The 15724-nt window shown below is 35.7% G+C and overlaps 1 pseudogene; it reads left to right on the top strand.

The window, feature by feature from the left end:
• Positions 1-3232: 3232 nt before the first annotated feature.
• Positions 3233-3299, top strand: LOC120101213 (U7 small nuclear RNA; annotated as a pseudogene).
• The last annotated feature ends 12425 nt before the right edge of the window (positions 3300-15724 follow it).

The following is a 15724-nucleotide window of genomic DNA, read 5'->3' as shown; positions in this document are numbered from 1 at the left end:
CTGGCGAGGATGTGGAGAAAGAGGAACACTTCTCCATTGTTGGTGGGATTGCAGACTGGTAAAACCATTCTGGAAATCAGTCTGGAGGTTCCTCAGAAAATTGGACATTGAACTGCCTGAGGATCCAGCTATACCTCTCTTGGGCATATACCCAAAAGATGCCTCAACATATAAAAGAGACACGTGCTCCACTATGTTCATCGCAGCCTTATTTATAATAGCCAGAAAATGGAAAGAACCCAGATGCCCTTCAACAGAGGAATGGATACAGAAAATGTGGTACATCTACACAATGGAATATTACTCAGCTATCAAAAACAACGAGTTTATGAAATTCGTAGGCAAATGGTTGGAACTGGAAAATATCATCCTGAGTGAGCTAACCCAATCACAGAAAGAAATACATGGTATGCACTCATTGATAAGTGGCTATTAGCCCAAATGCTTGAATTACCCTAGATCCCTAGAACAAACGAAACTCAAGAAGGATGATCAAAATGTGAATGCTTCACTCCTTCTTTAAATGAGGAAAAAGAATACCCCTGGCAGGGAAGGGAGAGGCAAAGATTAAAACAGAGACTGAAGGAACACCCATTCAGAGCCTGCCCCACATGTGGCCCATACATATACAGCCACCCAATTAGACAAGATGGATGAAGCAAAGAAGTGCAGACCGACAGGAGCTGGATGTAGATCGCTCCTGAGAGACACAGCCAGAATACAGCAAATACAGAGGCAAATGCCAGCAGCAAACCACTGAACTGAGAATAGGTCCCCCGTTGAAGGAATCAGAGAAAGAACTGGAAGAGCTTGAAGGGGCTCGAGACCCCAAAAGTACAACAATGCCAAGCAACCAGAGCTTCCAGGGACTAAGCCACTACCTAAAGACTATACATGGACTGACCCTGGACTCTGACCTCATAGGTAGCAATGAATATCCTAGTAAGAGCACCAGTGGAAGGGGAAGCCCTGGGTCCTGCTAAGACTGAACCCCCAGTGAACTAGTCTATGGGGGGAGGGCGGCAATGGGCGGAGGTTTGGGAGGGGAACACCCATAAGGAAGGGGAGGGGGGAGGGGGATGTTTGCCCGGAAACCGGGAAAGGGAATAACACTCGAAATGTATATAAGAAATACTCAAGTTAATAAAAAAAAAAAGTTGAATATAAAAAAAAAAGAAATTCATAGGCACATGTATTGAAATAGAAAAATACTGAGTGAGGTAACCCAATCACAGAAAAACATACATGGTATGCACTCACTGATAAGTGGATATTAGCCCAAAGGCTCACATATACAGACCAAATAAAGCTCAAGACGGATGACCAAATGCAGATGCCTCACTCCTTAAAAGGAGGAACAAAAATATTTATAGGAGGGCCTATTGTGGCAGAGTTTGGAGCATCGACTGAAGGAACCGCCATTCAGAGCCTGCCCCACATGTACCACACACACACACACACACACACACACACACACACACACACACACACATGTATATATATATATATATATATATATATATATATATATATATATATATATATATATATATATACACACACACACATATATATAGAGAGAGAGAGTCACCAAGGCTAAATAAGATTGATGAAGCTAAGAGGGGCATGCTGACTGGACTGTATATAGATGTCTCCTGAGAAACACAGCCAGAGCCTGTCAAATACAAAGGTGTATGCTAGGGGCAAACCACTGAACTGAGAATGGGACCCCTATTAGAGGAGTTAGAGAAAGGATTGAAAGAGCTGAAAGGGCTTGCAACCCCATAACAACAACAATGCCAACCAACCAGAGTTCCCTGGGACTAAATCACTACCCAAAGACTGTACATAGACTGACCCCTGGCTAAAACTGTGTATGTAGCAGAGGAAGGCCTTGTTGGGCACTAATGGAAGAAGCCCGTGGTCCTTCGAAGGTTAGTCCCTCAGTGTAGAGAAATGCAGGGGGCAGTGGTAAGTGGGAGTCGATGGGGAGGGAAACACCCTTATAGAAGAAGGGGAGGGAGATGGGATAGGGGTCTTATGTCTGGAAAACTGGAAAAGGGAATGCCATTTGAAATTTAAATAAATAAGAAAATATCCAAAAGAAATAAAAAGATTCTTTCTTTCCTCCAATTTGAGTTATTGCCTAGATCACATCATTGTCCAAAATATACATGTTCTCTCTCATGACAAAAAACTACACAAATACCACAACCACAGATGTCACCTTTCCCAACTAAATAGAACTTTTCCTACACTGGTAAAAACAAAATATATGACAGCTTTTTTTCCCCTTAACATGTATTCTTATCTTACAACATGTTTTCTCTAGGAGACTGTAGTATAGCTAGTTCCTCTCAATGGAAATAGTCTTCCTTAGAATAAAATTCCTGATGGTTCAGGAAATTGGAATAGAGAAATGGCTTAGTTGTTTAGAGAACTATAGAGGAATATCAATGCAGCAACATAGCTGCTCTGGCAAGGGATCGCATCCAAACAACTTTTAGGTCTGTGTGATCCAGCTGGAATGACACACCTTTAATCCCTCTGGCTGGAATGCAAACACACCTTTAGTACACTTTCAATATCAAACAATGAAAGTAAAGTTAGTTTGTAGGAGGAAGCAGCTGTGTTTGAAAGTGACATCTAATTTAGGGGCAATGTGACAAATAAATCAGAGAAAGATTTGACAGAATGACTTACAGATAAGATACGCCCAACTTCCATGAGAACAAACAAAAAAGAGGAGCTACCGTAGAGCAGCAGAGAGATTAGTTTTGTGCTGTCCAGTTTGTGGCAGTTTGGTCTGTGTAGTCAGAGGCAGGTTTTTCAAGTGAAGCAATTCCGTCAGAAGCTGAGAGAAGTGAATTTGAGTCAACCAGCTTGGAGAGGAGTTTGAGCCAGATCAGCTGAGTGGAACCATGCAGGCAGAACTCAGAAAGAACTAGAAAGTTGAGCTTATTCACTAGTAAACCTCGAAAACAACAATTACATCTCGTGAATAAAAGTTACTTGTACAAATATCTTCTTCCTATCATTAAGAACCTGGGTTCAATTTCCAAGTCTCAAACATTCATAACCAGTCATCAGATAAATTTGTGACATACAGGAAAATCTTTTATACACATACAATGCCAATAAATCTTAAAAAAAAAAAGATTCACAATGTAAATAAAACTTACGCATTTCAAGGGACCCATAAAAGTAATAGATTCATTAAGTATCTTCCTCGAAATGTTACAGCTCTTTTAGAATTTGTCTAGCAGGTTTTCAGACTCTGATTTCAGTCAGAAACCCACCCCACCCCCCGGAAAAAAAAGGTCTTCCCCAAGGCATTCACAACAGTTGGGCACAGGAGATATTCTAACTAGTTCAGTTGTCTGCAGGTTACACAATGAACTCAATAAATGAAGCTTCTGTGCCTCATCATCCAGATTGAAATAGACTTTTAGGTGATGCATCTGCCTTTAACTTACTCATTTTGCCACAAGTAACTTCTTACACACTCTCCTAAAAATATGCACAGGAAAATAAAACAAATGAATGGTTCACTAAGGCCCACTTGGGCGCAATGAAATTGTCATGGTCGTCTATCTTGTCTGTAGAAGCGTTTGTCCATGCCTTCTTTTTTTAAAAAAAAAAAAAAGTTATATAACACATAATAATAGTCTTTTAGGATGCAATATGTAATTCCCTGTGAAATATTCAAAGTCCATGTATAACCTAATGTGATAGAGGTCAATTTCTAAGAATTACTGTGTGTAGCTAGTAGTTGTTTTGAGGATAATTAAGATGCTAGGTAATTTCCTTCACTTTTTATGCTGCTCTTTCTACTACCAAAGAAGCAGGGTTTTAATGAAAATTCAGGATTTAAGCATTACAGTTTAGTTTCTTCTACAGTGCCTATGTTATTTTCAAACATTTAAACATAACAATAGGGTTCTTCCCTCACATTAACATTGACATTAGGTTCTTCATGAATGTTGCATGCTTTGCAAAACCATTCATTCACTTGAAACAAATTTTCCCTCACCTTAGTCACTATGGAACCATTACTAATCCATTACGATTCAGTTATACTATATATTTATTTCAATGCTTGAGTTTCATTTAAAATAAGTGTAGGCCACAGAAAGCATCGATAAATAGATGGGAAATATACATGCATAAGCTTTCACCCAAGGGATATTTTTCTGCAACATAAAACTTGTTTCATTATGGAAACTTGAAATGATGACACCAAGAATGTCTGATTAGACTCTCAGTCATTAACAAATTACTCATTCAAGTGTGCATATATGCAAGACCCTGTTGGAATGGCTTTCCTTTATTTCTGCATCCATAGCCAGTTCTCCGAGATAATCCTACAATAAGCAGATTAACAGGAGAAAACATTTGCAAAATTTAAATATGGATTTAAATATCTCTTGTAAGAGATAACTTAAGTAGTCAAATATTCAAAATAGTGGTGATATTTGAGAATTTTTTTCTCTTTATAGGTGAAAAGGGAAAAATGTAGGAATCTTAAGGAGAAAAAATTTGGAAATTCATAAATTTTAGGAACAAAGACTGTGTCTTTTTCAGATTATGTGGAAAGCTAGATAGGAACAATATGGACACTGATAAATTTGTAGAGTGGGATCAATTTCCAGTTCTTGCAGGAATTAAAAAGTCTGGTTGTTGAAATACCCACAGAGGGAATTTATGAAAATGGGATTCCCTTGAACAAATAAGGCAGTAAGGTAATTTTTACCTGTAATTGCTTTGCCATAGAGCCTTCGCCTCAAAATAATCCACCAGGCCAAATTGATTTGGTTTTCCAGTTTCGTGTCAAGAACTTAATTATAGCTCTCATGTAGTCTAGTCTCCCTGCACCACCATGAAAAAAAAATGGAAAAGAAAAAAGAAAGAAGCAAACAAAAACAACAAACAAAAATAGCAGATATTGGAAAATAAAACTGAGTTACTGAGTCTGTGAGAATGAGCATCACGAATGTAAGAGTACTTATCACAGTTGATTAGTTCATCATAATGCAATGAATAATTTTCACAAAGAACCTACCCATAATCGGTCTTCCCTGCAGCTAAAGAACTTTCCATTTGTAACTATACTTTTTCCCAAAAATATGCAGTGCTTGTTCACTATAACTTTCTTATCAGAATTATATAATATCAAAAATCTTAGTAATATTATAATAAAGATTTTCCACAGACATAAATTTCTCAAGAAAACATTATTGCCATTTCCTCATTTAATGTATGTCTTCTTTAAATTTGTGATACCAGAATCAGTGAAAGAACAGATATTCATTGCTGTGTGACCTTCCTGTTATTTTAGGTTCTAGGAGACAAAATGAGTTTGAAGAAAGGAACCAAGGAAAATAAAACTATCAAAGGAAAAAATGAGACATTTATCAAGTAACTGTGGTATGTTAAATTGAAATGAAATATTGGAAATAAGCATAGTATTAATAATAATGGGGACCTGGGAAGAATTATTAGAAAAGTCTATGTAAATATGAAAAAAGTAATAGAACCTTAACAGTAAGTAGACTACTGAATGGGTAAGTCTACAGAAATAGAATGGTGGGCAGAGCGGTTTAAGATAGTTTTGAAGTGCACAGCAGTACGTGTCACATGGGTACAAGGAAGGTAGATACTGACACAATGTACTCAGTAGACTACCACACTCTGAGAAGGTAGATGAGTTGACAGGGCAGTGACTGCAACGGCAAATCACTCTTACTCTTACTTTCCAAGTCTTCCCTTAAATTTAAAGAAGGATTTAAATGTTTATATTACATCTGACAGGAAGTAAAATTTTCACACATACTACTTTTTAAGGCAAATGCAATAAAAAGAATACATATACCCAACTTTGGCCATTATTTCTAAATATCAACTACTTTGAAAACAAAGGGCTACCTCAACTTCAAAGAGAAATATCAAGAGTTTAATATTTTTTTTAAATTGTCACAAATGACATGCATCTTTATTTCAACAATTTTTTTCTTTTCTTTTTTTTTTTTTTTTTTTTTTTTTGGAAGCTGGGGACCGAACCCAGGGTCTTGCGCTTGCTAGGCAAGTGCTCTACCACTGAGCTAAATCCCCAGCCCCCAACAATTTTTTTTTTATTAACTTGAGTATTTCTTATATACATTTCGAGTGTTATTCAGATACAATCAACTAAATGGGACTACATAATGAGTCAAAATTACATTTAAAGACTGTGGTAAAATGAGGCATTATATAAGAATACATTTGCTCCACATGAAATTTACATTTTCTAGACATTTGTGTTATTTAACTAAAAAGAATATTATAATTAATAACATTAAAATGAATTTTTACTATTTCTAAATGTTTAATTAAAAGTTCTGAGTACTTTTTATTTAAAAACAAAAAAATGGATTTGAAATGTGAAAGTTTGCACTTAAGTAAAAATATTATTTGATGGTATATCAAAAAATAACTTTTACCACATAATCCAAAGAGAATTGACACTTATTAAAAGTTTTAAAATACTACTAGAAATATTTATAAGGTTTCATTTCAATATAAGGTTTCATTCAGTGATCATAATCAAGTACAGGAAAATTAAAGTTATATTTCAAAAGACATTTTTTTCCTTTTTTTTTCTTTTTCTTTCTTTTTTTTTTTTTTTTTTTTTCGTAGCTGGGAACCAAACCCAGGGCCTTGCGCTTGCTAGGCAAGCACTCTACCACTGAGCTAAGTCCCCAACCCCTCAAAGGACATTTTTGTAAATTTGTTTTGATTGGAAAAGTTATAAACTTAATTATAACATAGAGTTATAGCATAATAATGATTAATAATTATAATAAAAATAAAGAAATAAAGTTCTGTTTGATAATGAATCTATATAGTAATGGAAAGTTTTATTTAATTAAAATTAATGTTTTTATGTGCATTTTGATGTTGAAGAGTATTGTAAAAATCCAGTCCATATATGTAATATATTTGATAAACTGATAAATGGTACTAATTCACGGAATTAATAAATTTAGGACAATATAGTGTAGAGAAAGAATAAAGTAATTTAACAGTCATGCTTCTCTGCATGTTAATAAATGGTAGGTGTTTTCATTCAAATGTACACATAAAAGGATGATCTTTGTCAAGTTAGGAACATTCCTATAATCTAAAGTATATTATAACTTTATTTTATTTAAATTTGCAACAAATGTTTCAAAATTTATAAAATATATTTTTATTTTTCTGAAAAACATAATGGTATTCAGGACACAGTTCAAGAAAAAACTATTAAGAGAAATTGATATTTGAGTGTCACATGGACATAATAGGAGTAGATAAGTATCTTGGAACATTGATACTTTAATGTCATGAGCTTACCAGGTCTCACTTTTGCAGTGACTGACTTACTGATACCTTGAGAAGCAATGTTTCCCTATGAAATTATGAATGGATTTGAAAATTAAACAGGAATAATCATGTCCTCTCTATATGTTATGAAGAGCAGACACTGACAAAAAGATCAAAACATGAAAATTTTATAAGACCAGTCTGAGGACAAGTTTGAAAATCAAACTGAATTTTAAGTGATTTTTAAATAACTATGAGACACTAAAAAATAGTTATTTCAAAATAGAATGAGAATAACATAAATGTGAAATATACAGTAAAGAAATCTTGTTATTTGAGGGGAAAGAACAAAACAAAAAGAAAAACAAAACAAAGAACATTATGTGCCCTCAGTGTAGAACTGGACAAAGCTAATAAGTCTGACATTATAAATTGAAAATAATGAGTAATATCATTCTCCTAAGACGTAAAGAGTTTACTAGAACTCAATCATTCAAAGTTAAATTCATTACTATTACTGACAACTATGTCAGATTTACATAAAGATGAAAAGCATCTGTTGGGTAATGGATAAAATACTATCTTTAAAAATCCATTGAATTACACAAAAATGTTAATGATATTCAAACAAAATAGTATTAGTCATTCTTATTGAGTATATCCAGTAGATCTCGCACTTTAAAAAGATTCTGCTGGGATAGAGGTGAGGCTCAGTGGGTACAGCACTTGCCATTTTCTAAGTGAAGACCCATGTTTAAATCCCTAGGGGCCATGTTAGGTCAAGCATTGCAGCATGCGACTGTAATCCTTAGGTTTCCAAACTGATTAGAAAGGTAGAGTTGGAAAAGTCCCCAGAAGATCATGGACTAACTGGCTTAGTGTATACAGCAGCAAACAAAAGTCCTATCTCAAATAAGTTAGATTATTAGGTCTGACACGTGGGTTATCTTCTGACTTCTACGTGTGAGTCATAGCATGTACCCAACCAACTCAAAGGCATACATATCATGTACATAAACAAAAAATTAAATTTTTCTGTACTAACTACTTTGTCTTTTCCAGTCAAACCTATGGAGAAGATACCGTTACATATGTTATTTTATAGAGGAAAAGCAAAATTTGTGATGCAAAAATTGATATCTTTTTATTTTACAAACAAAACACAGGTAAAATTTTCTTTGCCTTTACAACTAAAAGACCAAATACCTAAGTCCTTGATGGATGGTTTACTGATTGAGTATTCATACCTAGTCTGACAATAAGTTTATGATTGAATTCTAGACCTCCAGAAGCCACATGAATTGCCTTAATATATCTATCTTTTATCATTACAAGGAAAATAAAAATAAAGAAATGAAGGGTTGTTGGTAAGCAAACATGTGAACTCTCAGTGAATGAAGTCCTTGGATATGCAGATAAACAGGGGTTTCTTGAACATAATGGGGCTAGAACAGGCTGCAGTCCTGAAAGATCTATGACCACAACAGCCTCCTCAGGACAATGCCTTCCAAGTTTTTTACCTTATCTGTTCAAAATTAATATTCATAAAAATATGTGGAAAATATTTAATGGTTTATTATATTCAACAAAGTTTATTATAGTTTTATAAGTTAAAGTTTAATAGACAACATTCATTCATATGTTCATTACACTGTGAGAAAATTTAGTGAATTTCATTCAAATGAAGCAAGAGTTTTCATAAACATTACATACAAGTAAACAAAGATTTAAGAAATAATTATTTATGTTTACTTTTTCCTGAGTTTAAACTACGAGTTTAGTTTGAGGGAAGAAATGAGGGTGGAGTTGATGAAAACACATTTTTTTGCATTTATAAAATAAATTTTAAGATGGTTAATGAAATTATTCTATATAGGAATAAGTGTTTTTCATTTAAGTTGGAGTAGTACATGAGTGTGCAGAGTGCTTTTGCAGGATTTCCATTTTTACAGTATTAATCTTTCCAATCTATGACCACAGGAGGCCTTTCCATCTTCTGCTGTCCTCTTCAGTTATCGCAGCATTGTCCTAAGAGATTCATTGCAGGGATCACTTTTTTCTGTCTTGCTTAAGTTTATGCCCAGGTTTGTGTTGTTTATTTGTTTGCTTTGTGCCTAATTTCAAAGGGATTGTTTTCATGGTTTCCTCTTATGGATGCAATTGATTTCTATTTTATTCTTCATTTTTTTCTGTATGTGTTTATCAAATTTGGAAGATGGTCAAATTGTTAGCAAGTATGGATATTAAACATCTTTCCTCCCAACCTGTATTGTCTTCTTTTCACTTTTTGCCTTTAAGTTAAGATTTCAAGCAATGCAAGTGATTGTAATGGAAAAATAGACAACCTTGCCTTGTTCTGTATCTCAGTGAAACTCATTTAATTGCTCTCCATTTTAATTATATTATCTATGGGTTTACCATATATGCCTTCATTATGTTGAGGTATGCTCCCTCCGTCCTTAGTCTTTTTCATGACTTTTATCATAGAACTTAAAGAGTATCAAATAAAATTTTCAGTGCCAAACACAGGGTACATTTCTAAGAGTAATTCATTAAGGAGAAGACAGTGGCATCCCAAACCAAGACATCCTCCTGCTATTGGTTGCCCATTAAAAAGAAGAGGGTAAGATCCTACTGCTAAAACACACCACACACACACACACACACACACACACACACACACACACACACACATTGCAGACATAGAGAAATCAGTCTTAAAGTGACAAGGAACATCTCTTCTTGGTTTGACTTCACAGTACTAGGAAGGGAATTTCAGGTTGTTAGGAGAGAAAAGACATCAGTGGTCACAACTAACACAGCACCCCACATACTTAAACACTGGTCTGAAGGGAAAATGTCCATTTGTGCATTTGTGGCATGATGGTTACTGTAATAATTAAATATTACCTTGATTGTATTTAAGACCTCTTCCATTGAATGGAACTCAAGCCTAAAACTTCACACATGGTAAAAACCTAAGGATAGTAAAGCCATAGGCCATAAAGGATAGCTTATTAATGTTGTTTTCAAAATGATCATTTTTAAAAATTGCTTTTTAGATATTTATACTTATATCTGTAGATTTGACTATCCTGTATAGCTATCAGAGAATCTTCTTGTGGCAGAAGATAGTGTTTAATGCAGTGATGTGTCAGTGTTCAAACTACTGAGAATAAAAAAAAATGATGTGTGTGATTTTGTGTATGTGTGTGTGTGTTTGTGTGTGTTTGTGTGTGTGTGTGTGTATGTTTTAGCATAATTGGGACATCTATGTCACACTCCCATATCCCATGGCTTGGGAAATATAATGAAAATGGATGCAGAAAGAACGTAAGTGCTACAGAGTGTAGAGGCCTGCTGCACACAGGAACCCACACCAATTGTAACCCATATAAGACATCATCCCCTAAGAGCAAGACTTAAATATTACAACATGGGTGGAAAGGGATGCTAGTTGTCTCACCCCTAACCTGAGAAGCTAATACAAGGAGAATGCTGCTGGAGGGAGAGCTACTTTTTATTCAGGGGTAGTGGGCAACTTTGATAGGATTTCCTTACCTTAGTGATAACCTCATACACATGTGCATGTGGGCAGCACTAATTGGACTTACTGGATTTAAGAAAAATAGATATGATGTTAAGAGGGTGTGGGAGATATGGTGAGGGTAGGAGAGATGAAGGGAAGGCCTCAGGGGTAAATATGACCAGCATAATTTTTATACATGTCTGATAAATTCAAAGAAGAAAAACATAATTGTGAAAACAAAACTACTTCCTTTTTCTATAAATAATAAAAATAATAAATAACTATGAAAATACCATGTCATGAAATAAAATCTATAATATAAATCTATGAGAAATTAACAATATAGTGTTACATGTGAAGAGAAGAAACTTAAAATTATAGCCTTTTCTTTCTTTGCAAAATAGGACAAAGAAAAATAGGAAATTCAAAAGGATCAAATCATTAAAGAACCTTCTACAGAGTTTCAACCACAGATGATTAGAATTCCTAAGACATGCATTGAACATGAAGGGGAAATCTGAAATTATGGTTAACTGTCTTGAAAACTGATAGACATGAACTTCTGAGTTGTAAAGAATCATTTATTTTCCATCAAAATAAATGAAAAGAGACAAATATGGTTATTTATTAGCCTGAAATTTCAGAGGCCACAATATAAACAACTACAGAAACTTCTACAGAAATAATATGAGAAAGAATGATAAGTCGCTTCTCCAAAATGACTGTATATTAACAATCACAATATCAACAAATCAAATCCTCCAACACTGGAAGGAAAATATATCCTCCACCTAGAATTATACATCAAGTCAAACAATTAATTAGATGTGAAGGCCAATTAAGGTCAATTCCTGTATGCAACTCCTTCTAAAAGAAATTACTTCTATCAGATTTTCATCCTTTGAGAAAATATTGTAAGGTGAAATTATTCAGATATATGTTTTGTTACCAAAACCTTTGTTAAACTACAAAAATATCAATTGTTTATTTAAATATGAGCTTCTTATTTATTTACAAACAAAAGAGATTTAAAAGTATCATGTATTTCAGAATTATTATGAAAATAGCTGATCTGTACATAAGACATAAGATCACAATAAAGAAAAAATTAGAAATGTACAGGAAAAGTAAAAAAAAATTAAAAATAATAATAATGTGATCATATTCACTGAATTAAGAAAACAGTTGAATTCTTTGATCTATAAAGGCTCACATTAAAAAAATAACTCAAGACCCTGTGAGAGAGACCCAACCGCCTGGTCAGGTGGGCACTCCTGAGGCTGCAGAGCAGAAGAGACCACCAACACTGCTCACCCCTGCCCACATCCCTGGCCCAAGAGGAAACTGTATAAGGCCTCTGGGCTCCCATGGGGGAGGGCCCAGGAGCGGCAGGACCCCTGCCTGAGACACCGCCAGAACCTGAGAGAAACAGACCTGATAAACAGTTCTCTGCACCCAAATCCTGTGGGAGGGAGAGCTGAAGGTTCAGAGAGGCAGACAAGCCTGGGAAACCAGAAGAGACAGCTCTCTGCACACACATCTCGGACGCCAGAGGAAAAAGCCAAAGACCATCTGGAACCCTGGTGCACTGAAGCTCCGGGAAGGGGTGGCACAGGTCTTCCTGGTTGCTGCCGCTGCAGAGAGCCCGTGGGCAGCACCCCACAAACGAACTTGAGCCTCGGGACCACAGGTAAGACCAACTTTTCTGCTGCAAGAAAGCTGCCTGGTGAACTCAAGACACAGGCCCACAGGAACAGCTGAAGACCTGTAGAGAGGAAAAACTACACGCCGGAAAGCAGAACACTCTGTCCCCATAACTGACTGAAAGAGAGGAAAACAGGTCTACAGCACTCCTGACACACAGGCTTATAGGACAGTCTAGCCAATGTCAGAAATAGCAGAACAAAGTAAAACTAGAGATAATCTGATGGCGAGAGGCAAGCGCAGGAACCCAAGCAACAGAAACCAAGACAACATGGCACCATCGGAGCCCAATTCTCCCATCAAAACAAACATGGAATATCCAAACACACCAGAAAAGCAAGATCTAGTTTCAAAATCATTTTTGATCATGATGCTGGAGGACTTCAAGAAAGACGTGAAGAACTCCCTTAGAGAACAAGTAGAAGCCTACAGAGAGGAATCGCAAAAATGACTGAAAGAATCGCTAAAATCCCTGAAAGAATTCCGGGAAAACATAAATAAACAAGTAGAAGCCCATAGAGAGGAGACACAAAAATCCCTGAAAGAATTCCAGGAAAACATAAATAAACAAGTAGAAGCCCATAGAGAGGAGACACAAAAATCCCTGAAAGAATTCCAGGAAAACACAATCAAACAGTTGAAGGAATTAAAAATGGAAATAGAAGCAATCAAGAAAGAACACATGGAAACAACCCTGGATATAGAAAACCAAAAGAAGAGACAAGGAGCTGTAGATACAAGCTTCACCAACAGAATACAAGAGATGGAAGAGAGAATCTCAGGAGCAGAAGATTCCATAGAAATCATTGACTCAACTGTCAAAGATAATGTAAAGCGGAAAAAGCTACTGGTCCAAAACATACAGGAAATCCAGGACTCAATGAGAAGATCAAACCTAAGGATAATAGGTATAGAAGAGAGTGAAGACTCCCAGCTCAAAGGACCAGTAAATATCTTCAACAAAATCATAGAAGAAAACTTCCCTAACCTAAAAAAAGAGATACCCATAGACATACAAGAAGCCTACAGAACTCCAAATAGATTGGACCAGAAAAGAAACACCTCCCGTCACATAATTGTCAAAACACCAAACGCACAAAATAAAGAAAGAATATTAAAAGCAGTAAGGGAAAAAGGTCAAGTAACATATAAAGGCAGACCTATCAGAATCACACCAGACTTCTCGCCGAAACTATGAAGGCCAGAAGATCCTGGACTGATGTCATACAGACCCTAAGAGAACACAAATGCCAGCCCAGGTTACTGTATCCAGCAAAACTCTCAATTAACATTGATGGAGAAACCAAGATATTCCATGACAAAACCAAATTTACACAATATCTTTACACAAATCCAGCACTACAAAGGATAATAAATGGTAAAGCCCAACATAAGGAGGTAAGCTATACCCTAGAAGAAGCAAGAAACTAATCGTCTTGGCAACAAAACAAAGAGAATGAAAGCACACAAACATAACCTCACATCCAAATATGAATATAAAGGGAAACAATAATCACTATTCCTTAATATCTCTCAATATCAATGGCCACAACTCCCCAATAAAAAGACATAGATTAACAAACTGGATACGCAACGAGGAACCTGCATTCTGCTGCCTACAGGAAACACACCTCAGAGACAAAGACAGACACTACCTCAGAGTGAAAGGCTGGGAAAACAACTTTCCAAGCAAATGGTCAGAAGAAGCAAGCTGGAGTAGCCATTCTAATATCAAATAAAATCAATTTCCAACTAAAAGTCATCAAAAAAGATAAGGAAGGACACTTCATATTCATCAAAGGAAAAATCCACCAAGATGAACTCTCAATCCTAAATATCTATGCCCCAAATACAAGGGCACCTACATACGTAAAAGAAACCTTACTACAGCTCAAAACACACATTGCACCTCACACAATAATAGTGGGAGATTTCAACACCCCACTCTCATCAATGGACAGATCATGGAAACAGAAATTAAACAGTGATGTCGACAGACTAAGAGAAGTCATGAGCCAAATGGACTTAACGGATATTTATAGAACATTCTATCCTAAAGCAAAAGGATATACCTTCTTCTCAGCTCCTCATGGTACTTTCTCCAAAATTGAACATATAATTGGTCAAAAAACGGGCCTCAACAGGTACAGAAAGATAGAAATAATCCCATGTGTGCTATCGGACCACCACAGCCTAAAACTGGACTTCAATAACAATAAGAGAAGAATGCCCACATATACGTGGAAATTGAACAATGCTCTACTCAATGATAACCTGGTCAAGGAAGAAATAAAGAAAGAAATTAAAAACTTTTTAGAATTTAATGAAAATGAAGATACAACATACCCAAACTTATGGGACACAATGAAAGCTGTGCTAAGAGGAAAACTCATAGCGCTGAGTGCCTGCAGAAAGAAACAGGAAAGAACATATGTCAGCAGCTTGACAGCACACCTAAAAGCTCTAGAACAAAAAGAAGCAAATACACCCAGGAGGAGTAGAAGGCAGGAAATAATCCAACTCAGAGCTGAAATCAACCAAGTAGAAACAAAAAGGACCATAGAAAGAATCAACAGAACCAAAAGTTGGTTCTTTGAGAAAATCAACAAGATAGATAAACCCTTAGCCAGACTAACGAGAGGACACAGAGAGTGCATCCAAATTAACAAAATCAGAAATGAAAAGGGAGACATAACTACAGATTCAGAGGAAATTCAAAAAATCATCAGATCTTACTATAAAAACCTATATTCAACAAAACTTGAAAATCTTCAGGAAATGGACAATTTCCTAGACAGATACCAGGTATCGAAGTTAAATCAGGAACAGATAAACCAGTTAAACAACCCCATAACTCTTAAGGAAATAGAAGCAGTCATTAAAGGTCTCCCAACCAAAAAGACCCCAGGTCCAGACGGGTTTAGTACAGAATTCTATCAAACCTTCATAGAAGACCTCATACCAATATTATCCAAACTATTCCACAAAATTGAAACAGATGGAGCACTACCGAATTCCTTCTATGAAGCCACAATTACTCTTATACCTAAACCACACAAAGACACAACAAAGAAAGAGAACTTCAGACCAATTTCCCTTATGAACATCGACTCAAAAATACTCAATAAAATTCTGGCAAACCGAATTCAA

Source organism: Rattus norvegicus, chromosome 2 (genome assembly GCF_036323735.1).
Source record: "Rattus norvegicus strain BN/NHsdMcwi chromosome 2, GRCr8, whole genome shotgun sequence".
Lineage (NCBI taxonomy): Eukaryota > Metazoa > Chordata > Mammalia > Rodentia > Muridae > Rattus > Rattus norvegicus.
This window is presented reverse-complemented; position numbering and strand designations above follow the sequence as displayed.